Consider the following 26,966-nt stretch of genomic DNA (forward strand, 5'->3'; position numbering starts at 1 on the left):
TGAATGTCTCCACTCTCTCTTTATTATAACCATCAGGATCTGAGTCCACAACCTGTTCACTAGATCACTGCAATAGTCTCCCTTCCTCCTATTGTCTATCTCATAAAGATAAGTCAGAGAAATTTTTGAAAAACAACAGTCTAACTACATTAGTCACACACCTTGCTTAAAAGTAACCATTGTATTTGAAATTAAAATAAAAACTCATTACCTTGGCTTTCAAACAATCTAGCCGGAGGCTGCCAACCTCCACAACCTCATCAAACTGTATCAATGCAGGCCTTCTTTTATTTCCTGTGGCATGTCAATCTCAGGACTCATGGAACCTCTTTGTACCAGCCATTGTTCCCCATGCCTGCAATTATTTTAAAAATCTTCGCATGGTTTATCAGAAATCATCTCAAATGATAGCTGCTCAGAGAAAACGTTGCTCAGAACGCAGCCTAGAACATTTAAGAAGCCACTCTTGATCACCTTATACCATTTTAAGTCTTGTCACAGCACTTCTTCTATCTTATACCTTTTTTCTTTACTCCTTTCCCACTTTCTCTCCTCTTTATTTTTATTCTGCATTTACTATAATGTAAGCTGTGTGAATATCAAGACTTAGTCCAACTGGTTCACTTGTGTATGTCTAGAACTAGAACAAGTACCTTGAACAGAATAAGCATGCCACACATATTTGTTGAATAATGAATAAATCAGTTCTTCCTCTTGAGAAAAAAATATAATAAACATTTTACTGTGCATCCTTTTAATCTTCTTTTTCTATGTATAATACAGTAATTAAAAAATTTGAATACATTGTTTAACTTCATGAATTCATCATACATCTGAAAATCTAACTACACAGCAGGAACCTTGGGAGATATGATTCTATATTCTCTCTTTCAAAGAACTTAATATTTAGACAGGTGAGGTGATACCACAAATCACAATCTAAAAGGTAATGAAAATATATAATACTATCAAATGAGTTGCCAAAGCCAGTTCTATTCAGGTTCCAAAGGAGACAAGGTTTATAGGAGTTTAGAGAAGGGAGCATTCATAATGAACTACTTGAATGATGAGGTACCAGTTTGATGTTGGGACACACAAACAGAAAGGGCATAAGATAACAAAAGGACACAACAGTAAGGCGAGAGAGGTAGAATAAGGATGCATAGTAGAAGATACTGGGTGCCAGGCTGAGCTGCTGGGGTCAGCAGTAAGGAAGACTTGCAAGTAGAAAGTGACATAATAAAGATTGGTCTGACAATAGCATAAAAAGGAAATGGAGGGTAGATGTTAGAGGCAGGAGGACCAGTTGGGAAAGTTTCTATAAAGAGCCAAGCGTGAGATAATAAGGGCTTAGACTAGGGTAGTGCTAATGCCAAGCAAAGGGATGATGGGGGGAAAAAAGTTAATTATGTGAGATGATAGATGTGTTCACTAACCTGACTGTGGTTATCATGTCACAAAGTATATGTGAAACTTCTTGAAATTTATGTCACTGTACATCATTAACCTTATCTGATTTTTAAAGTTTGTGACAACCTTACAAAAGGTTATGAATAAGCATTCTGATTATTTTCATATCAATATGACAATCAAGAAACCTTTAAATGACAGCAATTGAAAGAAAATTTTAACAAGTGACACAATTATTGGAGATCAAGTTGCATCCTTTGCTCCCCTGACCAATCTTCACACAAAAAATATGTATTTTCATGTTTTTGATAGAACAGGTATGGAAAGCTAAATATCACACTTCTTTCCTTGTGTTATCTACAGTAAAAGGAAAAATGGTCACAAAATAATTTACTAAATGTATTAAATTTAGCTCAAATAGAATCCAAAATATAAAAATTACTAAAATATGAAATATGTAAACTTTGTATTTAGTTCCTGTCTAGAAATATAGCGTAATAAGTTATTGAGCCCCAGAGAAATTGAATAAAAGGTATAGAATCAGTCTTAAATCAACCAAATGTGTCCAATTCTCTTTGATACTTGCTTTGCATCAGAATGTGGAGAAGTCATTAGTGTACACTATTGCACTTTGAAATTTTTAGTCCTGTGAGGTTCTTAAGAATAAATTATCATTTGACTTAAGCTTTCTGTAGAACGATAAATACAGAATCAGAGCTTCAGATGATAACTGTTTTAATCAGAATATGAGTATAGAACAGCTATTTTCCTCTCACTTTTACCCATACTTTGGAAATAAAACAACACCAAAAATGATAGACCACATACATTGGGTTTATTATTTGTGCTATGCTTGGCCTAACATGAGCCTATGGAGACATTTGAGAACTGAGGTATAGATCTCATATGGGAGCACAGAGGAGCTCATTTGGTGGCAGGGAAGTCCTAGGGAATGTCAGCGTGGAGTTGCTAGTAGACATGTCACTAGGACAAAAGAGCCTTTCTGAGCTTGAAGTCACATGCAAGAAATAAAAGTGAAGAGAGAGGAGAGGATTCTTGAGAACATAATTTGAGTATGTTTTTTTCAGTTATGTCAGCAAACAGATTTGGGTTTTGCTTTAACTTGTTTGAGTGGGGTCTCTGTTACTTATCTGCAAAAGAGTAAGTTTGGAGAAATACACTTTCCTTCTCAGACTCCACCTTAGGTGTAGTTTACTTTTCCTACTATTAGAAAATTCAGAACCATGTCACAGCCCCCCTTCCAACAGGAATGAATTAGCCAAGGACTTCCAGCTTGAAACATCGCTTAATCTTAGAAGTCTTTTAAGGTCGACAGTCTCTTTTGTCTATTTTATGTCAATATAGTCTTTAAAAGAGTATGTCTAATTACCAGGTGGTAAATAATACATTATCAATAGTTTCTGTAGTCACTGAAGTTGTCATTTCATTATTTGGTCCAGATGTTGATACCATTTGAAAATGAAACCACAAAACCCATTACCCAACATAACTCCAGTTTAAATTACAAACACTAGAAATGAGAGTTGGTGTACAAAACATATAAAATCTAGTCAACTGTACTGATGGCATGCAGGGTTTTTAAATATAGAATTCCAGACATTGCTGGAGGTAAAGAGCTCGAAGGATTCAGATAATACAGTTGCTATTTATTCAATGCCATATTTTGTACTAAGAAAAGATTTTGTAGCCTGAAAAGAACTGAGCAAAATTTCTACCCTAGACTATTGTGCCTAAGAAAATAAAGGACACAGAGAATGTTGAGTATAGTCAGTATGTAAATGTATAGTTATTTTGTGTTTGCTTAGAAGAAAAACACACCAATATCTTATTCATGCAAAAGAAATTGACATTTTAATTAATTCATTTTCTTTCTCTGAGAATAGAAAAGTTAATTTTCTTATCATTTCTTTACACACAAATTTTATGTAAGATATTTTTAAGAGTAATGTGATACATAATACATCAATAGGAAAATAAGCCTTTACTTGATAAAATATTTTAAATTTTTTTTTCTAGATACCAACTTTTTTACTATCTGTAATAAAGTCTGCAGAATTCAGAATTCTTTATCAGTTTAAAAGAGTTTTTTTTTTTTCCCTCTGTAAATGCAAGAGGAGAATGTGTTTATTGAATCCATAACTGGTATGAAAATAAAGTGTGCTTTATATAGAGTGAAACTTATATAAACCAAATTATATAAGATACAGCCCTTATATAATCTTTATTCCTTGTAAATTAGGAAATTGTATCGGCCTCAACTAGGTATTTTTTCTCTGTTTTACCACATGATAGTGGTTGATAAGTGTGGCCAAGTAGTTTTAGTGAAGTAGTCATTTAACAAATATAGAGAGAGTATGTACTATGTGCAGGCACTGTTCTCCATCCAGATACAGAGCAGTAAACAGACTGAGACAAAGTCTCTACCCTCAAAGAGCTTACATGATATTAGAGAAAGACAATAAACAAATACCAATTATATAAAATTAGGTAATGATAAGTGCTGTGGAGAAACATAAAGCAAAATAAGACTGTGATTGTTAATTTTTATGGGTCAACTTGGCTAGGCCATGGTTCTCAAATTTTGGTCAAAGATGTTTCTGTGAAGATATTTTTAAGATGTGATTAACATTTAAATCAGTGGACTTTGAGTGGGCCTCATAAAATCAGTTGAAAGCCTTTAAAAGAAAAGATTGAGGTCCCCTTGAAGAAGAAATTCTGTGTGTGCGTGTGTGTGCATGTATCCTATTGCAAGAAAAATAAGAAGGGCCATGGTGAGATAGTGATTGCTATTTTACATAAGGTAATGAAGAGAGCATTGATGAAGTGGTATTTAAGTAACTACTTACAGGTAACGAGAGAGCTAGCCACGAGGTCATCTGAAGGAATGAGTCTAAAAAGTGAGAATCGTCAGTGCATAGGCCCTGAGGCAGGAGCATGTCCAGCCTGAGCAAGGAACAGCAAAGCAGCCATTGTGGCTTGAAAGGAATGAAGTAGGTAGAGAGTGGTCCAGGATGAGGTTAGACAGTTGAGGGGAGAGGCTGATCGCATAGTTCCCTAAAGGGCATCAGCTTTTACTCTGAGGAAAGGGTAAACCGCTAGACTAGAGGGTCTTTTCAGCAGAGAAGTAATATTGATCTAGCTCCTGTGATTACTTGACTTGGGGTGGTAAACACGCAATACAGATGGTGTACTGTGGAATTGTGCACCTGAAACCTGTATAATTTTTGTTGTTGTTAATCCTCACACTCGAATATTTTTTTCCATTGATTTTTAGAGAGAGTAGAAGGAAGGGAGGGAGAGAGAGATTGAGAGAGAGAAAAACATCGATGTGAGAGAGGCACATCGATTGGTTGCCTCCCACATGGGGCCAGGGATAGAACCTGCAACCCAGGTATGTACCCTTGACCAGAAGTCGAACACACAACCCTTCAGTGCACAGGCTGATGCTCCAACCACTTAACAACAATTGTCAGGGTAACCACTGGAATATTTTGAGTACAAGACTAACAAGTACAGCATAGCATTTGATAGATATAAGAACACTTGGCCTATGGGATTAATTGCTATATTAGTCAGGGTTCTCCAGAGAAACAGAATCAATAGTGTGTATATACAGAGAGAAAAATATTTATTTAAGGAACTGGGTCATGCAATTAATGGAGGATGGCAAGTTCGAAATCTGAACAGTAGAACAGCAGGTTGGAGACCAGAGAAGAGCCCATGGTTCAATTTAAGTATGAAGGTTGTCTACTACGGAATTCCTTCTTGCTCAGGGAAGGTCAGTCTTTTGCTGTACTCTGGACTTTGACTGATTATTTGAGGTCCATTGACGTTATGGAGGGCAATCTGCTTTACTTAAAGTAGACCAGGGCAACTACTCCAATGATATTGAGGATATTGCCTATCTATTACCAAACTCGTAGAACAGGTTGACCCAGTGGTGGCCTCAGGTGGAACCTACTTCCTCTTACATTTCTGTGTACTAGCTTCATCCTTGCCTCCTCTTGCCAGAAGCTCTATTTAAACTGAAGCATCAGGAAAGTCAATTAAAGATTTTTCCAACCTCTTTCTCATGAGTATAAAAAAATCTCCCAATTCCTTTTTTCAGAAAATAAGACTGGCTTAGGTCCGTGGCCTTGCATGGTGATTTTTTTTTCTAGTTAAATTTAGGTATAACATACACAGTAAAGTACACATATGACGACACCCTGTAACTATCATCCAGATCAAGATGCAGCCTTTTACTAGCCCCTAGAAGTTTCCCGAGAGCCCGTCCCCATCACTGTTCCCCACCAAAGTAAACACTGCTCTGATTTCCATAATCATAGATTAGTTTTATATGAAATTATACTTCATATGAATGGAATGCTACAGTATGTACTCTTTGGTTTCTTCAATTCAACATCATGTCTTAAATCTATTTATGCTGGTGCATTGTATGAATATACCATAATTTATTCATCCATTTGAGTGTTGGTAGACATTTTTTTAGATGGCGACTTTTTTTTTTGTGGTAAAATACCCATAACATAAAATGTGCCATTTTAACCATTTTTATGCGTTCAGTTCAGTGACATTAAATATATTCACATTGTAGTGCAACCATTACCACAATCCATCACTGGAATTTTGTAATCCTTCCAAATTAAAACTCTTAAACAATAACTTTCTGTTCCCTCTTCTCCCCAGCCCTTGGCAACCACCATTCTAAGGTCTAGAAATCTGACTACTCTAGGTACCTCATATAACTAGTATTATATAATAGTTGTCCTTTTGTGACTGTCTTACTTTACTTGGTATGTTTTCAAGGTTTATTCATGTTGTAGCATATGTTAGAATGTATTGCTTCTATAACGCTAATAATATTCCATTGCATGTATATAATACATTTTGTTTACTTATCTGTCAATGGACACAAGTTGTCCACCTTTCAACCAGTGTGAATAGTACTGCGATGAACATGGATGTAGAACTAGCTGTTAGAGTCTTTACTTTAGAGAAAAAACAGTTTTTACTTTCAATTTTTTTGGGTTATATACCCAGAGGAGAAATTGCTGGATCCTATGATAGTTCTATGTTTAATTTGTTTCAGAAACCACCACATGGTTTTCCTCATTGGCTGCACCAGTACACATTTCCTCCAGCAATACACAGTGTTCCGTGTCTTCACATCCTTGCTAGCATTTGCTATTTTCTGTTTTTATTTTTATCATAGCCATGCTAATTGGTGTGAGGTAGTATCTAATTATAGTTTTAATTGTCATTCCCCCCAATGAGTAGTGATAATGAGCATCTTTTCAGGTACTTATTGGTCTTTTGTGTATCTTTTTGGAGAAATGTCATTTTTTCCATAAAGTTGTTTGTTTTGTTGTTGTTGTTGGAGCTGAAGACTTTTTAATCCCCCTTTTTCTGCAGGGTATAATTCTTCACATCTGCTTATTTCTGTACTCATAAGAAAGCAGCTCGCTTATCTCTACATTTTCCTCTCATTTAGGATTTATGAAAATATTAACCTTATTTTAAATATAGCATGCATTTTAATTTTCTTTTTGTACATGTTACTCATTATTGTTATATGTTTGGAATAGAGGAAGGGCTTCACATTACAAACTGAAAAAAAAAAATGAGCTGAATTATTATCCTTATTACTGTTACAATTTTATTGTTGTCCTTAAGGTAGCAGAATGCAAATGTTTGGCATAGAGGTATATGTGGAAATGGGCTCCAGCATTGACTTCTGGTCTGGTTTGTAGCAATGACCTTACAGATCATAAACTAGGTCCCTTGGTTACCACTAGAAGAAATATTTAATTTTTTTTTCCTTTATTGATTTTAGAGAGACAGGAAGTGAGAGGGAGAGAGAGATATAAACATTGATGAGAGAGAACATTGATTGGCCACCTCTGGCATGCCCCCCACTGGGGATTGGGCCCACAACCGGGGCATGTGCCCTGACCAGGAATCGAACTTGCAACTTCTTGGTGCATGGGTCAATGCTCAACTGCTGAGCCACACCAGTTGGACTAGAAGAGAGTATTGAAAGGATTATTTCTGTTTAAGAGTCTTTCAGCATACATCCAGAAAAGAAATATTTGAAGCCTAAGAAAATCTGGATAGATTTAAGAAAGAGAGCAAGATATGTAACTAAAAGAAATAGAAATATTCTTTAGGGTTTTTCTAAAGACTCAGACATATGCATGTATTTCTGATAAGATAGTGATTTCTCCTATAATATGTTTCTATGGCCACTAAGTTTCTTAAAGTGAATTTTTAAAAAAATTTTGGACAGGAATAGTCTGAGAAGGGGGGAGAACAGGATTCAGGATTTCTTTACTCTGTGTTTTAGTCTTGCAACATGAGAAAGTCAAAGGATTGAATGTTATATGGTCACACTTTGTTTTTAAACTATTACAACTATTGTTAAAAAGCCCTGTGTTTTACCTTATGTAAGCCAGGCTAAATAATGGGATGTTATGTGTACAGTTAAAAGTATTGAGTGTTTATTACTCTATATAAACCAAGGTAATTAACAGTAAGTTCTTTGTACATTTTTCTCTAGAAGTTACTGATACATGTTAAGTAAAACAATTTAACTCAGTTTTCTTGTATCACTTGCACATTTTAAGATTATTTTTGTTACTTTTATTCTCATTAATTGGCCACAAACTACAAATCACAACTTGTTATAAAATCAGGGGAAAACTGAAAAATGGTGACACTTCTTAATTTTACTAATGAACTATCTGAATCATAAACTAATTTTGATAAAGTATAGATAGGGTTGATCTTATTTGGCAATTTATATTCCAAGATTATGGAAAAGAGAAAAATTAGGATTGCCATGTGGGAATTAATTGAGAATCTGCCCAAAATGGAATAAGGCAGAGATATGCAAAGTTACTTCATGTTATATAATGGGTCCTAGGCCAAAGTAACTCTTCAAACAAACAAACAAACAAACAAACAAACAAACAAACAGAACTTGTGTCTTTTGGAAGGAGGATGAACAAGCTAGGAAAGCTGAAGGAGACGTGAGGGGAGAGCACACCCTGGCTGTACACAAGTCTTTGCTGCCCAGAGATGGGGTATCTTGACACAATACATCTGGCATCTCCGTCCTTATGGCAAAGGTACACCTATTGCCAAGGGCATTATATATTCTATTTCACTCACTATATGACTCATTCCTCTAATCTTCTTTGCTCTAATGTCATGTTCAACAAACCACTATTTGATTATAAGAAGGTATTCCAGGCACAAAGGAAAAAGTGGAAATCATGCCAGTGTGAGCCTATCAATTGTAGCGATCATAGTAAATAATAAACTGTGATTATGTCTTACACATTATATCTTGTGAGCCTGAGTAGCATAGGTTTTCTCCTAAAATGTGTGGCCATTCAGAGGCTGAAAGTTCAAAGTTCTAATCCTGCAAAGCATCAATCTAGCCTCCCCTCTGTGGTGGATCCACCAAGATTAGTGCCACTTTGTAATGTTCCTCGGCAGCCTCCAGCTGGCTTCCCTAGGTAATAACCACTTCTCTAACTTCCTTGAAACATCTATACAGCATGTTAGCAGTCTTCATCAGAGCAGTAAACTAAATAAACATGCATATTGATATGAGTCTGAATTCATGATTACCAATTGCAATTTGGCCCCAAGACTGCCAGACCCTCTTTCACGCTTCTTTAATTAGCTCATTCTCCCAATCCCGAAAGGAAGTGGTTCCCCATCTTTCACACTCCCCACAAGCATCATACCCACCCCTCATGAGTCACTTTCAGTGGATGACCTTCCTCCATAATTCCCAACAAAAACACAATATATTCCATGTCTTAATTCACAAATTTATCTGAACCTGCAATTATTTCAGGGAAAGAAGTTCTTTATTTGGGGGGGGGGGTATTTTTTAAAACCATTGAAAAATAGATCTATGTCTGCATATGTTCTTGACTCTCCTTTCTTTTAGCTTTTGGGGAAGTCTTTCTTTACTTCAGTCTCAGTGGTGTAAGTCTTTCTACCAAGAGTCAAGACTATCACATTTTCTTGGATTCCATCCCAATCTGCATTCTTAGGATTTTTGTTCATCAAGTATCCTGCCTGCTTTATACTCATCTCTGTTCATGCCTCCACCCATTCTATCACAACCCCTGCATTAATAGCTCACCTTTTAGCCCTGGCCAGTTTGGTTCAGTGATTAGAATGTTGACCTGTGGACCAAGGGGTCAAGCGTTCGACTCCCAGTCAAGGGCACATACCTGGGTTACAGGTTCGATCCCTGGCCCTGGTTGGGATCATGCAGGAGGCAACCAATTGATGTGCCTCTCACAGCAATGTTTCTCCCTCTCCCTCCCTCCCTTGCATTCTGTCTAGAAATCAATGAAAAATATCCTTGGGTAAAGACTAAAAAATAAAACTCACCTTCTAGCCCTGGCCGGTTTTGCTCAGTGGTTAGAGCATTGGCCCTTGGACCAAGGGTTATGGGTTTGATTCCCAACCAAGGGCATGTACCTAGGTTGTAGGTTCAATCCCTGCCCCCATCAGGGAGTGTCTGAGAAGCAACCAATTAATGTGCCTCACTCACATTGTTGTTTCTCTCTCTCCCTTCCACTCTTTAAAAATCAATGGAAAAAATATCCTCGGGTGAGAATTAACAACAACATCAAAAGGCTCACTTTCTAAAGTCCCCACTAACCTCAATTTGTTCTATTTAAAGAAATTTTCTGCTTTTCATTGTAAGGAATATCACACCATTTAAAGGGGAGATGAATCTCTTCATAAGACATTCTTCTCTTTGCTCCTATTACTCTCCACCCTCCTAGCCCTCCAGCCCCTGTTTTCAGACTCCTTGGAGGTTTCTTCTTCTCCACCAAGATTTGGAAGCAAACCACGGAAAATAGGGTAACATTCAAACTAAATGAGATAAATTCCTACCATCAGCAACTGAGTGGAGGTTAGAGCCTTTCCTGAGATGAGAAATATTATATAAGGAAACTTCTAGGAATGGGAGGAAGAGCCCTTTACTGTGAATTTTGAACATGTTTATTTTGAGATGCCTGTGAGACACCAAATGGAGATGCTTGGTAGGCATGTGAAAAGAGGGATTGGAATTTAGACAACAGAAGTTGGATAAGTATAAAAAATTTCTGCTAGTAAATAATCTTCAAAGGCCTGAAATTAACAGCATTATCCAAGGAATAAGTGCAGAGTAGTACATAGTACAATGGCCTGACATTTAGTTCCAAGGAATTCCAAAACACAAGGTTTTGTATATGATATTTGTTGTCTGGAATAGATAAGATCACCTATAGAAAAAAGGATTCTAAAGACAGGAGGCTCAAGATCAAGTTCTGGGCCCAGCAAATTTTAAAGATTTAACAAAAAAGGATGCTCCGGCAAGAAGACAGAGGAGTAGCCAATGAAGTGTAAGTGCATATGGGAGACTGAGACTTCATGAACAAGAGAGGAAAGTGTCTCATTTGTGGAAGGAAAGGAGAAAGGAAGGAGGCAGAGAAGGAGGAAGGAAGGAGGAGAGGGAAGGAAAATGAAGGAAGGCCAGAAGGGAAGAGGGTATATTGCGATTTGATTTGTGAACCCAGAAAAAATAAATTGAAGTCATAATCCCTGGTACCTATGACTGTAATCTTATTGGGAAATAGGGTCTTTGCCGATGTAATCAATTTAAGAAGATGACATACTGGATTAGGGTAGATAGATTAGAAGGGGGAAATTAAAACACAGAGTCAGACGGAACACAGCCATGTGAAAACAAAAACAAGCAGAAATTGGAGCAGTGAAGCCAAGAGGCAAGGAATTCCAAGGATTACTTCAAGGATTGAAGGAATTAGGGAGATGCAAGAAAATAATCCTTTTCTAGACTATTAGAAGGAGTGTGGCCCTGCTGACAACTTGATTTTGAACTTCCAGCCTCCAGAACTGTGAGAGAATAAATTTGCATTGTTAGGCAGAGTTAAGTAACTAATGTAATAACCGAATGGAGGAATGTCAAATTGATATTCACAGTGCATCCACGTTAATATAAACTCTCTCTTGCCCTGGCCGGTTTGCTCAGCGGTTAGAGCGTCAGCCTGCAGTCCAGAGAGACCCGGGTTCGGTTCCCGCTAAGGGCATGTACCTCTGTTGCAGTTTGTTCCCGGCCCTGGTTGGGTCGTGCAGGAGGCAGCCACTGGATGTGTCCCTTTCATGTCGATGTTTCTCTCTCTCTCTCTCTTCCTCCCACTCTATCTGAACATAAATGAAAAAATGTCCTCGGGTAAGGATAAATAAATAAATAAATGAATAAATTTCTCTCTCTTTGCAGGGAGGAATTTCAGTTTTTACTCAAATTCTTGTTATACAATTATGTATCATGTTTTCTAGATGTTGACTTACTTTTATTTATTTTTTATTATTATTTTTTTTATCCTCACCCAAGGACATTTTTCCATTTTTTTGTTCAGATTGAGTGGGAGTGAGAGAGAGAGAGAGAAACATAGATGTGAAAGGGACACATCGAGTGGCTGCCACCCGTACAACCAACCAGGGCCGAGGACAAACTTCAACCGAGCTACATGACCCTAGCAGGAACCGAACCCGGGTCTCTCTGGACCACAGACTGACATTCTAACCACTGAGCAAAACTGGCCAGGGCGTTGACCTACTTTTAAAAACTTCAAAACCTTTTACAGTTTACGTTAATTTAAAAACAGAAATTTGTGCTCCATGTCCTTGAAACAGAACTCATATTGCAAAGTAAAGCATGTAAGTAACTCAGAAGAAGGATAGCATGAATGTTGAGTCCTCCAGCTACTAAACACATTTCTCCTCCTGCTGTCCATCAGTCATGTCGTGCCCCACAGACTGGACGAAGACCCATGTGTGTGCTCTTGTTCAAGAAGCATTAGAGCATGAAATGACCTTCTAGAATACAATAATTATTGCTTTTTTTGATACTGCCTCTCATCTTCCACATTGAGGAGGAACTGAAATTATACAGTCACAGAAATGACTGGTTCTGAATATGTATTCTATCAACAACAACAAAATCCGATTTACTCTTTAAAAGTTTAGATCAATGGCAATAGTCATTATCAAAAAGTAGTATGTGTTTCTGGTTATAAATTAAATATGTATCCATTAGTTGCAATTTGAAAATCCAGATAACTATAGAGATAAAAATTATTATCATTCACAATTCCTACCACTCAAAACAAACTATTAGTTAACACTGGAGTGTGCCTCTGACATTTTCTCCATGCGCAGAATTTTTACCATGGTTTAGGTCATGCACATTCACCATGGAGCCCTAGTTTTCACTTATAAATAGTACACTCTAAATTTTTACATATCACAAAAATATTTTTAAATCATTTTTAGTGGTGCAATAATTTTCTGTGGGTTAGGGCTCTCACAATTTATTTAACCACTCTCTATTTTAACACATTTATATTTTTTTTTACATTATTAAACATGCTGTGATGAACATACGAAGGCATTTCAGTGCCCACATATTTGAATGGTTCTCAACATGTGGAATTACCACATAGATAATAATAATATGTTGAATGGCAAGTATATTAACATTTTTTAAAAAGCAAAGATATAAAAAGTGTGACTTATTTTGAGAAACAAAGCAAATGTAAATGTCCTAAAGTTTTACAAGAATCAAGGTTAACCATTAGCTCTGATTAACGAAGAATTTCTGCACAAAGAGCTCAGGTACTCCCCCATTCCCACCTAAGAATGGCAAGACAGAGTACTCTGGAACACACAGGCATTAACTGATGAAATACTGTCACATTCCATTCATATAGGAAACGCCTTTACACATGGACTTTCTCAGGAGCATGCCATGAAAATCACCCTTGAAACTAGCTCTCACGTCTGCTACCAGAGTAAGCTGCCTGGAGAGATGACTGGATTATTTGCGCAGGAGGAACTGTGGATATGCGTATGTAATCATGTTGTGGGCTTTCCTATTAACCGAGGAGTGTTTTTAATTATACTCCCCGAGTAATTATTTTGTAAAAACATAACCTGTTCAATTTGAAAATGAATATATGATCATGGACAAATCAAATTTATGTTTCCTACATGGAAAACAAGTAATGATTTATGAGGAGCAAATAAAAATTTTGAAAGTATAGGCTAATTTTTAAAGTTATTGCGGTTACCATTATAAGCAAGTAACTAATTGTGATCATTTGAATATTTAAAAATGCCTGTTCTTGCAAATTTTATCTATTGTAATATTGCATTCTAAATTGTGTTTTCTGGACATTTCCCCCAAAATTATTACATTAGAAGAAAGTGCCAATAATATATCAGTTTCACTTTAAAGTTCATAAAATTTTCACCTGAAAAACGATCACTGAAGCATTACGGTAGGGATATTACATTCTTGCTGCTGTTAATAATGCGTGGAGTACTGAAATATTCAACACATATAGCATATCAAATCCATAAAAGACCATGTTCATAAAACACCACAGAACTAATTTTCCAGTCCCTTGTAAAATATTTTTAAAGCAATTTAGTAGTTTGCTTCCAATCTAAAATGAGAGAATGTTTATCTGGCCTTTGGAAATTTTATTTAAAATAAGATGAACATAAACTAGAATACATAAGTAAAAAAATATCTTTTGCAAAAGACTTTGATTACTTACATGATTTCAGTGACAAACTTTTTCAAGAGTCTCTTATACTGGAAAACAAGTATAATGTATTTTTTTCAATAACAGCTTTATCAAACAAGAAAGAGGTTATTGTTTTTTAATGACAACTATTACATTAATAGAAACTTTAAAATATGATACTTTCCTTAGGTGTTGTGATGTTATGCAAAGATCTTTAATAGTAAGTTTAATAAATAGTCATTTCAAATATTATGATTTAAAATATCCTGACTTCAATTGTGATATCCTTTTTAAAGCTCTTTCCCACTACTTTCGACATCTTTTCTTTAATTCCGGTTGTTTTTGTGATATCTACTGTTCTTTTGATTCTCCAATCTGGATGCCTATTTTGTGACAGCTGCTCTGCAGTGAAAGTGTTAAGCGGAATCTTTTCAATGGAAGTTCGTCATTTTCTTTCATTTGATTTGCTTTAATCATAATTATACATGGCCCACTTCGACTCTACCTTTACGTAGATTTGACTTTTTACTTTCAGCTGTCATATGAACAAGGTTGTATTTCTGACTTTCCATAAATGACAAAAAGAAAAAAAGATTCTATTCAGTTCCTCTTCTCATATTTCCCACCTATTATTGTTACTGCCTTCAAGCAAACAAACCAGGGGCAAGCTTTGATCATTTCGCTTTCATCTTACTTGGCTAAATTTACTTTACCCTTCAGGAAACTTCTGAGATGTATATGCCTTTCCCCATGAAGCAACTGCTGGGAAAACTTCACACATATTCTAATGTTACCATTTTGGTTCTTGCAAATTTCTCCTTCGTGCTATGTATCCTACCAAACTTCAGGGTAGATATTGTATCTGTGTAAAAATAATTTTCACCATTAAAGTCACTTAATTCATTACTCTAAATGGTCTTTCAGATTACATAACTACTTCATTTTTTTTCATTCATAAATTGATTTTCATTGTACTCCCATAATCCTTTTTTCCCCAATCAATTTCTTTGTTGGTTTTGTTTTTCACTCAGTATGTATCCCATTTATACTTTTCATGCCTACTTAATTCTTCATATTGTTATAAAAAATTAAGACAACTTACATCATACAAAACAACTTTATTTAATGCTTCTTGAAATGGACAGTCTATTTTAGAACTGCCAAATGCAGCAGGTGAAGACTATAACACAAGGAAGAAATGAAGAGATGCCCTGGCCAGTTGGGCTCAGCGGTTAGAGCGTTGACCTACGGTCCAGAGAAACCAGGGTTCGGTTCCCGCTAAGGTCACGTACCTTGGTTGCAGTTTGTCCCCGCCTCAGTTGGTGGTGTGGGTGGCAGCCACTTGATGTGTCCCTTTCACATCGATGTTTCTCTCTCTCTTCCTCTATCTGAACAAAAAAATGGAAAAGTGTCCTCAGGTGAGGATAAAAAAAAAAAAAAGAAATGAAGAGAAAATATCTTATTGGCTGGGGCCACACAGTCACCCTTGTTTGGAATGAGAAGGAACAAGGAAGTAAGTATAGAGCCCAGAGTTAGCCTGGTGTGTAGGGATTGGCTGGTTGGATATACAGTGGGCTTTCCTTATCTACAGGTTTCAAACTCATGGCTTTCACATCCATGGATTCAACCAACCATGAATCAAATATATATATATAAAAAAAAAAATTCCAGAAAGTTCCAAAAAAGCAAAACTTGAATTTGCCATGTATCGAGCACTACACTGAACCTACTTGAATGAAGTGATGTGTAGACATGCCCTGCTATAGCCTACATACAAATAGGTCTTATAAAAATACTACATCATTTTATACGAGGGTCTTAGACTTTGGTGTCTGTGAGGAGTCCTGAAACCAATCCCCCCAGGATATAGAGGGAGGACCATACTGCTTTACTAGTCAAGCAAAGCATTTACAGGGACATGAAAGTTTTATATATATATAAGTTTCATTTTGCTGGTGTGGCACTCTGGGTGGGAGTAACTCCATCTTAGGCCTTAGAATTTATTTCAAAACTACATGCAGTACATTATAAATTAAAGAAAACTGATAAATTTTCCCCAATAAGTTTTGTTATTACAATAATCATGTATCAAAAGGTGATTAGCAAGAGCCCAGAACATTTCTTGAAGTCTAAGCCCTTTAGTTGTCTTTAAAAAAATTTGAATTTTTAAAAATTTAATCTTTGTTTTAACCCTCTGACATTATACACATTATACTTTATTCTATGCTATCTTTGGCTTAGCATCAAACTATATAGCAGGCTCTCTTAACCTTTTGATTGAGCTGCATATTCTAAATTTTTATTTTTATGTTTTCTAAAATTTTTATTTATTCATTTGAGAGAGAGAGGGAGAGAGAGAAGCATTGATTTGTCATTGCACTCATTTATGCATTCATTGGTTGATTCTTGTATATCCCTGATCGGGGATCGAACCCACCACCTTGGCACATGGGAACAACACTAACAAACTGAACTACCTGTCCAGGCCTTAAATTTTTATTTTTAAAAATAAAAAATTTCTAAAAGTTAGTCTTTTTGAAACAAGAACAAGCCTCTCCATAGAAACAACTTTTAGAAAGAATCATTAGAATCCTAAGATAGACCCCAAAACGCTTATTTCAACCATAATGTAGCTAAGCATTGGTAAACTATTGTACAGAATTTAAGCTAGTTGAAGTTTCTGTGTTGTTTCTTTAAACAAATGGCTCCCCCGTCCCTCACTATACATTTAGAAAGAGGGCTGAGAAGAGGTTTGATGAAATAGACTAGAGAACAACATACAAAGTCCAGAGTTCCAAATCAGCAAGACAAGGCACAGAGGAAGCACTTCCCCAGGGCCCCAGCAGCCTAGGGCTCCCCTCCCCCATCAGTGAGGCAAGCTCTTCAGTGGCTTTTGAGTTCAGCTGAGGAACAGTGCTGATTTCAGGAGCTTGCTGCTTGCATACTTATTCTTGATGGCAATGCATCTCATTGTTTTCATTTACTTTCACTACACTTCTGGCCATGTGTTACATGACTTCCAATACTTCATGCTCTTTGTATCCAGTGTACTATTGCTACTTTAAATTCCGTTTTCCTTAGCCTAGAACCTTCTGGGACAAACAGGAAGCAGCTGCTGCCACCTTAGAAGGGTGATAATATGCCATGTCCTAGTCAATGAGAGTCAGCACCATCACATATGTGGCTAAAGTGTGCTGCTATTCAACATCACCCTCCCCAGCATTTGATGCCCATCTTAAGAAATGTAGTGGCAAAGGTCAACCCAATTCAAATTTCATTTCTTTCAAAATTGGCATTTCCATTTCTCCAATTTGGGAACTAATGTACACATTGTCTGTGATATAAATGAAATCTTCATTATTTGGAGAAAACATCTCTTGCTTGGAAGCCAAGAGCAGAGCTGTAATTCCAACCAGTTGAAGCTTCTTCGGAGAGACTTGGCTGAATTTGTAAGAATGGATCCATAATGGCAACACACATGTACAGAGCTTCCTGCAGCAGCCTAAATTTGGAGTAGACTTGCACCAGGATGACACACATGTATCTGTTTATATCACTTCTATTTAAGAAATGTGGATTTATGAATGGCAGAAGCTCGGATGCCTTAGATACTGATAGATATCCTTAACACAGTCGCTGCAGAGCTGAGGGCCTGCCAGTCGTCATTAGCGGTACCCTCAGTTTTGCAGAGCAGGCTATCGGAGAAAGACTGGCAGAGGTTTTCTTCCTCCATGGTGATATCCTCAGGTGCAGGAGAAGAACCCTTTGGAGCCAACATTTGTATCTGTGCTGGTTTCACAGAACCAGTAGGTTTCCGTTGTTTGTTGACATTTGTTGTTTTGGTAGATTGAACAGGTAGTTTGGTGTTTTGAAACTACTTGTGTGGCTCTGGTTGGAACTCTTTGCAATTTCTTCTAAAACTGTCCACTGGGAGTGTCCCATGTCTCTTCACTTTCAAGTTAACTGCTGTGTCAAAATTCTCCAAATCAATGGCCACCGTCACGCGCTGGAGCAGTGCCATGAGGAACCAGGGCAGCCAAGAGTGCCAGCCAGGTCCAGGGAGGGACGCCGACTGGAGAAGGAGGAAACAAGCTTTTGCAGCAGCATTAGGTCTATACTCTGAGCTTGCACCACTGGGGATATCCCCTGTTGTTTTCAAATGAACAAATCTTAACTAAGCAAATTAGGTGAGTGATAGAAATTGTGGGGAGCAGCAATGCAAGGCTACAGATGCAGTGGTCAAAGAGAGTCCATGTCAAAAGTGAGCCCCACTAATACTTTTGTTACTGTCAAGTCGGGGACCCTCAGAGGCCAGTGTGACCCACCCCTCCTGGATCTAGCCCTGGGTGTAATGGAGGGGCACATTGAAGTACCCCCCAAAATAAAATGATAAATACAATAACAAGAATACATTATTTCACTGCACGTATTCTAAGCCTAATACACTCTATGATGCTGAGAGATATTGGTGGGACTGGGAAAGAAGGATGCAGGAACTGGTTTCTCCTTGTTCTTATAAATGAAAAAATGTTATTGCTAGAGTTATCAATGAACAGAAAAATGAACAGATGAAGACTGGGGTATACATGGCAAAAGAAAATTGTTATAATTTTTGCATATGAAACTCTGCATTTATACTTTTATCAATAAGACACAGAGAAATGGACAGTACCCTCAAAGAATAAATGTTCCTTAAATTTAAAATAATTGGATATTGGTCTTTATGTTGGAGGATAGGAGGCTAATTCTTTAGTACATTTTTGCAAGATCCTTATTAGCAAAATAAAAATTTGAAAATATGCAGTACTTAAAATCTGTAGACAGTTATAAACATATTATATAACTAATAAATTAACATAGCTTTCTTAGAATGTAGACAGGGAATAGTTTTAATTCTATCATGTTCTATTGGCTTGTGGGTTGTACCTTTGGAGCTTAGTAAGTTTTTATAATGTTTTCACCTCAGAGCATATAGTTTGAATATTGGCAACAGCATGAATGAATCAAGTGGATTACCTTGAATAATGCCCAGAAAACTAGGTATTGTTGCACCATTTTAAAAGTTGATCATAAGTTTTTACATTTTATGAGAAATGAATGACTATAAAATTTTTATGACTATCCCCTTTATGCGTGTTATCTTTAAGAGGACCAGTGTTTATTCTCTTGTGCAGTAGCTGTGAAGCAGAAGTATTCATCCTAGTGTATTAGCTTTAAGACAACCCAATATCCCCACCTAATGTCTATTCGGGACAAGACCTGGATGATTATGGACCCTGGTCCAGCTTATTGCTGAGCTGTTCTATTTTTACAGCTTTCACTTACTCCTAACTCTCTGATGCATCTCCTTGTCATTACCCGGCTCCTGCTTTTGGCCATTTATCTCCCAAGGCTCCACTCTTACTTCCAGTCTAAGGACTTTCCTGCAGACTCACCTTCCCAGCATTTCTGGTTTGTAGTAAAATCACTTAGGTCCTCTTTGCAGTTCAGTAACCTGCCGAGGGCAGGGAATCCATACCCAAGCTTCATTATTCAAGCATAATTGTTTCCAAAATTTGGTTAAAAGCTTAAATTCCTAAGAGCGACATTTAATTACTACTATCATTAATTTTTTAAAAAGCAATATTTTTACTGATGAAAAATAAGCTTAAGAAACAGACTGGTGATGTAGATAAAAAGTGTTTATGTGTTATAGATGGCTAAAAATGTGGTCAATAGAATAATTACAGTGTCAAAACTCCAAAGAAATACACATGGGGTTGCAGTTCGCCATTTTGCTGGAAGTTCAGAGATATTAAGTAAGGAGTACTGACTACTATTGAGAGACATTTTCTCCCCACAAGCTAAAGGTGATATTTGGATAATGCAATAATACATTTAAATGCATGAAGATTGGATATGAAAATATAGGGCAGGATTATACATCAGATTAGTGCTAGGAATAGAAACTATATGAACTAGAATTTGATATATGCTTTGACTCAGTTCAACCTGATTTGTTTCAAACAAAATCTGGAAGATTTGGGGATCTTAGGAGACCAAATCTTAGAAGGAATGAATGTTTATTTTCTTCTTTCTTTCACCTACTATATGTAACATAGTGTCATATATTAAGCTTAGGCCTATTTGTTGAATCAGTGAATATAGAGGATTATAAAGTAAGGATCAAAAGCCAAATGACTCATGAGGCCATAGAACTGGCCAAAAAAAGAAAGAACTCTTGGTGTTCAGACTCCAATTTAATCACATATACGAGAACACTACAAGCAGCTTATACCCAAGGGTGTCTTTGGTAAAATCTTGGTAGATATATGCATTGAAATACTAAAAATCAAATACATTTCTATTACAAGCTGACAGGAAATACTTGCAAACAGAAAAATCATTTGACCTAATTTCAAATTTTAATGTATTTTTTTTTCAAGTTTTTCTTTTCATGCTACTGTCAGACACCCTACAAAGCATGCAGCATTTTTGGTAACTACATTCATGGCCTTCACTACATTGAGCAAAGGTGATTTTCCTTTGTTTTTCCTGAAACTGAGCCAGTGGCAATAGTATATTCTATTTTGAAAAGGAAAAAGAAATTTAAAAAATTTGAATGAAATCATTATCAAGCCTTTTATTATTGAAAATTCAGAAACATTAAATGATCTCAGCATTATTTTGTTTCTTGCTATAAAATGCATTCTGAGATGAGTAAATTCTGAATTATTTTCCCTCGGATCCTTGGCTTTCTTTTCTCCATGTAATGAGTAATTTTGTGTGAGCCTTTTTACTTTCACTGTAACAAGGCAGCCAAAGAGCCAAATAGAATTGATTCAAACAGAAATGCATTCTTTTGCTCACATTCCAATTTTAAAGAGAGAATGTTGTGTGAAGAAAGTGTGCTTTCTATTAATCCTTCTTTTGATAAGCCAGCATGAACATATGTTGGTAATTGAAAGTCATATCAAAAAAGCAGCATATCTGCTGCTTGATTATTCAATTTATTAGAACTTCTAACGTGCTTATAACAATGCCCAGTCACAGAGCATTTGCTCTGCACAGACTTGAAAACTGAAAAATATAGACATAGTATCAAGTCATGCATATATGGTAACGAAAGGACTAAGTTCTAAGGAATAACCATAAATTTCTAAACTGCAATATACTAATCACATGAAAAAATATTTTTCATTACATTTTCTTGATTCTGGAGGCAATAAATTAGAGTTTACTATATAATATTGTTTATTTTTGCTTCCATATATAGAGATATCTTATTTTTTAATTTTTAGCAAATCATTAGGTCTTTGAATTCTATTCCAAGAGGAAAGAATGCCTTGGCTCCATTGATTTACGCTACCCATGTGCTCCTGTCCTAAATCAATCACCAATGAAAACTCTGAGGACAGTGGTTATCAGGGAGAGGTTAGACTGTATAAGAACCACATGGACCATTTGCTTCCCAGTCCCAGCCTCTGAGATTTTGAGTCAGGAGGCCCAAAATGGGCCCTGGGATGTGCTTGTTTGAAAAACTCCTAAAGGTGTTGCTGATTCAAGCAGTTTCAACAGAATAGGACATTATTGTCATCCTCCTTTTATAGATGAGGCAATATGGATACTTGGAGAGGTTAAATTACATGATTAAAAATAACACAACTGCCCTGGCAGGTCTTGCTCAGTGGTTAGAGCATAGGTCCATGTACCAAAGTGTCTTGGGTTCAATTCCTGGTCAAGGGCTTGTGCCTGGGTTGCAGGTCTCATCCCCAGCCCTATTCAGGTCCTGCAGGAGGCAACCAATCAGTGTGTCTCTCTCACATAGATGTTTCTCTCTCTCCCTCCCTTACTCTCTATTTAAAAAGCAATAAAAAAAATATCCTTGGGTGAGGATTAACCAAAAAGAAAAAAATAAGTAACACATTGTTTAAAAGCAAAAATAACTCATACAGCTGGCTTACTTTGCAAATTTAGAAATTTAATTAGAAACTCAATGCTCTTGACATGACAGGAGTTAATATGGGTCCAGTTTTAAAACTTTTCCAGTCTCTCATCCTTAAACAAGACACTACCTTTATTCTTTACTTGTTCTTCAATCCACTCTAGTCAACCTGAAGCTTGTTTTGTGTATTTCAGTTCAATTTAGTAAATATTTACTAACCTCCTATAATGGGCAAGGCATTGTCCTAGAGCATATATTTATTTTATCTTCTCTTTTTATATTTTAATGGGAACATTTTTTACTATTTCTATTTGTTTTAATTTACAGCTCAAAACAAATGGGAGAATTATAGCTAATCAAATTTGATATTTAAAAAATGACTAGCTATTTTATCATATTTCCTATTTAACAATCTTTGTACTTTTAGATTGATTCAGTAAATTAATTAGTAACTTAGGTGATATAAAACCTTAATGTGTTGAGTTATGAATTTTTAATATAGCCATTTTTCTGTTCCTAGTTATAATATGCCTTTGGCAATACTTTTTGGAGTACAGAACATTTCTACCTAATTTTCTCTTCTGTTTTGTTCTAAGTTTAAAAACAATATTTCAAATCCAAGTTTCTAAAATTAGTTGGGCTTGTGGACTTAATAAATAAAACCACAATCGACTGTATTGCCCAGGAAAAGCTGAATACAGAATCATAGAAGGTCTAAAAATAAGGATGATACCACTGACTCTTTCTACTAATACATATACATTCACCCTGACACATACACACTCTGATGGCTCCGACAGACAGGCATGGCATTCATTAAGTAGGAAGTCTTGAGTATAGTGAGGATATTAATATGTCCTATTTATCTGCTAATAATGGTTACCATATTGGACATTTCTGTGTGCCAGACTCTGCTATGTGTTTCAAGTAAATTACTCTCATTTAATTTTCACAAACCCTATTATAATCTTCTTTTCATAGATATAAAAACTTCGACTTGGAGAGGTTAAGTTTTCCAGTGTGACATAGCCCATAAGTGGCGACGCTGGCATTGGAGTTGAAGTTGTCTGACTCGAGATTTGCACTTTTAACCAGTGTTGCAAGGCTCCATCCACTGCCTTTGAAACTCTTTAATAATTCATTTAGCTAATTGGATAGGAGATATGTGTGCCTCAGCTTAAAGCAGGATTGGATTTCAAGAACAGATTTTCATACTTCTTTTACCATTCTCATAAAGCATTTTTGTCTCACAACTCATATTCTGAAGATATTTGGACAATAATTAATATAATCAACAAAAGAATAAACTAGTCCTTAATTTCACTGCTTTTTGTTACCAGCCTCTTCAGAGCCCTTATAATTTTTAATGTTTTTATTGATTTTTTAGAGAGAGAGAGGAAGGGAGAGAGAGAGAGAAACATCAATGTGAGTGAGAATCATCTATTGACTACCTCCTGCGCGCCCCCTACTGGGAATCAAGCCCACAACCCAGGCATGTGCCCCAATTGGAGTCAAACCGGGACCTCTCTCTCCATGGGATGATGCTCAATCCACTGAGAAACACCAGCCTGGCTGGCGCCAATATTTTTATTAAAAACTTGAGTGACTTTTCGATTTTATCAGGAATCACTACATTTTGCTTCATCAAAATAGTTCAAATGTAACTTAGATGTTTTAGAGGACAGAACCTGTTTGGAGCAACACATGAAAATATTAATATTTCTACGGATTTGACTTTAAAAGTCGTTTCCAGAATATTCTTACTCCTTAATTCTAAGACACATAAATATTGCAATGAACATTTGCCTGTTTTTTTGTTTTGTTTTTTCTCTCATCTGTGGAGATGCCAAAGTAAAGCTGTGCAACAGGGAGCAGAGCCAAGGCTGGTACACCACATCACTCAAAACTGGACAAGATTATTATGGATGTGGGGCTTCTTTTCACTAGTGCATGACTACATAGCAACTCTGTGAAGTGCCAGGACAGGGTCAATTTATAAATGAAGTTTAAGGTCTTCCAAGTACATTTTCACACTGCTGCTACATCTGTTCCATTAATATGACCTATCAAGCTTAGAAACAAACAAGAAAACAGAATTTGCTTGAGGATGGATTTAAAAGCAAGAGCAAGAAAAGGATGAAGACAATATGCTTCTGATGAGTTTCCCAGAAGGCGAACACCTCCAGCTGGGATTTTAAAGATTGTTTATCTGTTGGATAGTAGAAAAAGCAATCCACAGTAGAGTAGCATTTCTAAAAGATAATCAAATAGTAAAATCTTGAGGACAAAAAGGTTTAGTTATCTTAAGATATAACATCAAACCTTCAGTTTTAATTTTTAAACTGAATTGTTATTCATGAACAAAAGCTACTGGTTTCCAGTCTAAGAAGAACAACTTGAAAGGACAGTAAGAATTAGAATAAACAAGAATACTATAATTTCTGATGAGCATTTAAAGGCCTGAAGACTTTTCACAACAATTGTGAAAAGCAGGGAGTTAAGTCATGTGTAAGAAAATGAACATTCAGCCCTGGCCGGTTGGGCTCAGTGGTTGGAGCATCGGCCTGCGGACCAGAAAGTCCTCGGTTCGGTTCCTGCTAGGGGCATGTACCAAACAAAAAAAAGAAAGAAAATGAACGTTCAGGCTTAAACTATGAGCACAGCTCAGTTTATTTTGATAACATATATTGGGGATATGAATTTGAAAGTGGGGTTTTATGGTTGTTGTTTCAGAGAGTAATTAAAAATTAGTAATAGATATACTTTGTTACACATCTAGATACCCAGATCCCATTACGCCTGGATTCTGGGCCTGGGTATGCCCTCCCCTCTCCCCAGATATTTTATCCTCCTTTGGTGTAACTTAACTTGTCTTAGTCAGCTCTGACATTACCTCTTCTAAAAAGCCATTAGTCTGTCCCCACAGCTGAGTCTGGTGTCCATTCCCATATTTCCCACAGCACCTAGTGTTGTCCCCATTAAGACGCAGGCTGTACCATGCTGCTTATTATTGTCTGTGTTCTGCGAAGAATGAATTCCTTGATGGCAACTCCGATTGTTTCCCACGGTTTCGCACAGCACCACGTAGGTTTCCAATCAGCACTCTGGTATAGGCCATCAAGAAATGAATACAGGGTTTTCAGTCTCTTTAAGGCCCCGTGGCACAATATTTTCATGATACATATTTCAGGAGCAACTCAGGCAGCCTGAATATGATTTGGGGCACAATTAGAACTTTAGGGCTGAGAAGAATTTTTGATGTCGTCTCGCCAAAATCCTGTATTTTACAGACACCTAACGTGATTTTCCTAGGGTCACAGTGTGATAAATGACAGCATACAAATTAAATACCAGGTGCTCTGACTCTAAATCCAGTGTCTTTCCCAAGATATCAACAGCCCCCTCAGCAATGAAATTAGAAAGTGCCTGTTTCTGGCTCCAAGTTACCAATAGGAGCAACATATGCTTACTGATTTGTATAATGTAAATAAAGAAGAAAATGGCTGTTGCCGTTGGTGATGTAAATTTATTCTGCTATAATAAGGCAACACCACTAGAATCAAAGGAATAACTCTTCACATAAAATCATTTGGAAGAGGGTACATAATAAATAAATGCCGGCTAACTAGAGTACACGGGGATATGGTTTTAGGGCACAGTTAGTCTCATCATTTTTCATGAAGTACAATTGCATTCACTTAACCCTGAAGGTGTATCATTAGAAAGTCCAGCCTGAATTAGGTCTTCTGACCCAGATAAAAGTCACCTAATCTCAGTGTGTGCGTGTGTGTGTGTGTGTGTGTGTGTGTGTGTGTGGAGGGGGTAGGGGGAAGAGGGATGGAGGGGCTTTTGCTTCCACTGGAAGTAATAAACCCGAGACCAGGAGTGACTGCTCGGAGTAAAGCAACATCAGAAATAGGTTGGAGCCTTGGTTTTTGATACCTAAAATGCCTGGGTGACTTTGTGAATGTTACTTAACTACTGTGATTTGTTGATGGAGGGAAAAATAAAACAATTATGGAGTTCTGAGGTTTACATGAGAAGTATTAAAAGTCATTAGTGAAGAGACGAACCAGTAAACAACAGATATTGTTGTCATTATCTTCACATTTCAGAATAGCAGCTTCAATATCCTCAGTTCAGTTTTGTACCCAAATAAATACCTAACAAACAGAAGACGAAACACCAAATAATGTATAAAATTAGTCTTCAACATATTGTAACTATACATGTTTTTTTTTTCTCTTCTCTTGGGCTGTCTGTCCTATTTTAAAAAATAATACCTTTGGTTGTTCAAATTTTTCTCTGAATAAAAACTTAATTTTAGATAATCTTAACAGCTCTTTAAAATTTATATTTTGAGGACACAATGAAGTAAGAAGTGTGGGCCCTGAGCAAAAAGAAGGGCTTCTGGTGGCTAACTGGGCCCCAATTACACACACACACACACACACACACACACACAACCTAGCAGCCATTTCTACACAGAGGCCTCTCGTGCAAAGTGCACTTCAGGGAGAAGCCTGTGCTGAATTCCTGCCTCTGCACTGAGCTGCCTGCCTGCACTGTGTTTCTACCATCTGGGTAGGCCCTTAGAAAGGAGTTCCTGAAATCCTATTTTAACCAAAAAGAATGAGGATCCCCCATCCAATCAGAGTTGCGCAGCTCTGCCCAACCAATCAAACTGCAATGATTTGGAGTGCTCATTTGCATGAGGACAGACCAATCAGGAGTGGGGACTTCTGTCTATATAAGCCAGCTCCACTTTGACGGACGGGCGGGCGGTGGGGGGGGGGGGGGGCTCACTTTCTCTTTCCATCCAAACAGAAGACTGCATCTCTCTGGCTGCAGCTGAAACACCAATAACAAACTTCACACAGCGAATCAGAGTGCGGCTGGCCAGACCCAAGCAGAGCACAGCTGAGCTGCCTAGCTGAGAAGAGGCCAGCCCCAGGGCCACCTCACCTCTGTGCTATGTT

At 36.9% G+C, this 26,966-nt stretch overlaps 1 pseudogene; it reads right to left on the bottom strand.

Annotated features, from left to right (window-relative positions):
* Window positions 1-16,828: 16,828 nt before the first annotated feature.
* LOC118620705 lies at window positions 16,829-18,084 on the bottom strand (annotated as a pseudogene).
* Between the last annotated feature and the right edge of the window lie 8,882 nt (window positions 18,085-26,966).

Source organism: Molossus molossus, unplaced genomic scaffold, assembly GCF_014108415.1.
Source record: "Molossus molossus isolate mMolMol1 unplaced genomic scaffold, mMolMol1.p scaffold_m16_p_8, whole genome shotgun sequence".
Taxonomy (NCBI): domain Eukaryota; kingdom Metazoa; phylum Chordata; class Mammalia; order Chiroptera; family Molossidae; genus Molossus; species Molossus molossus.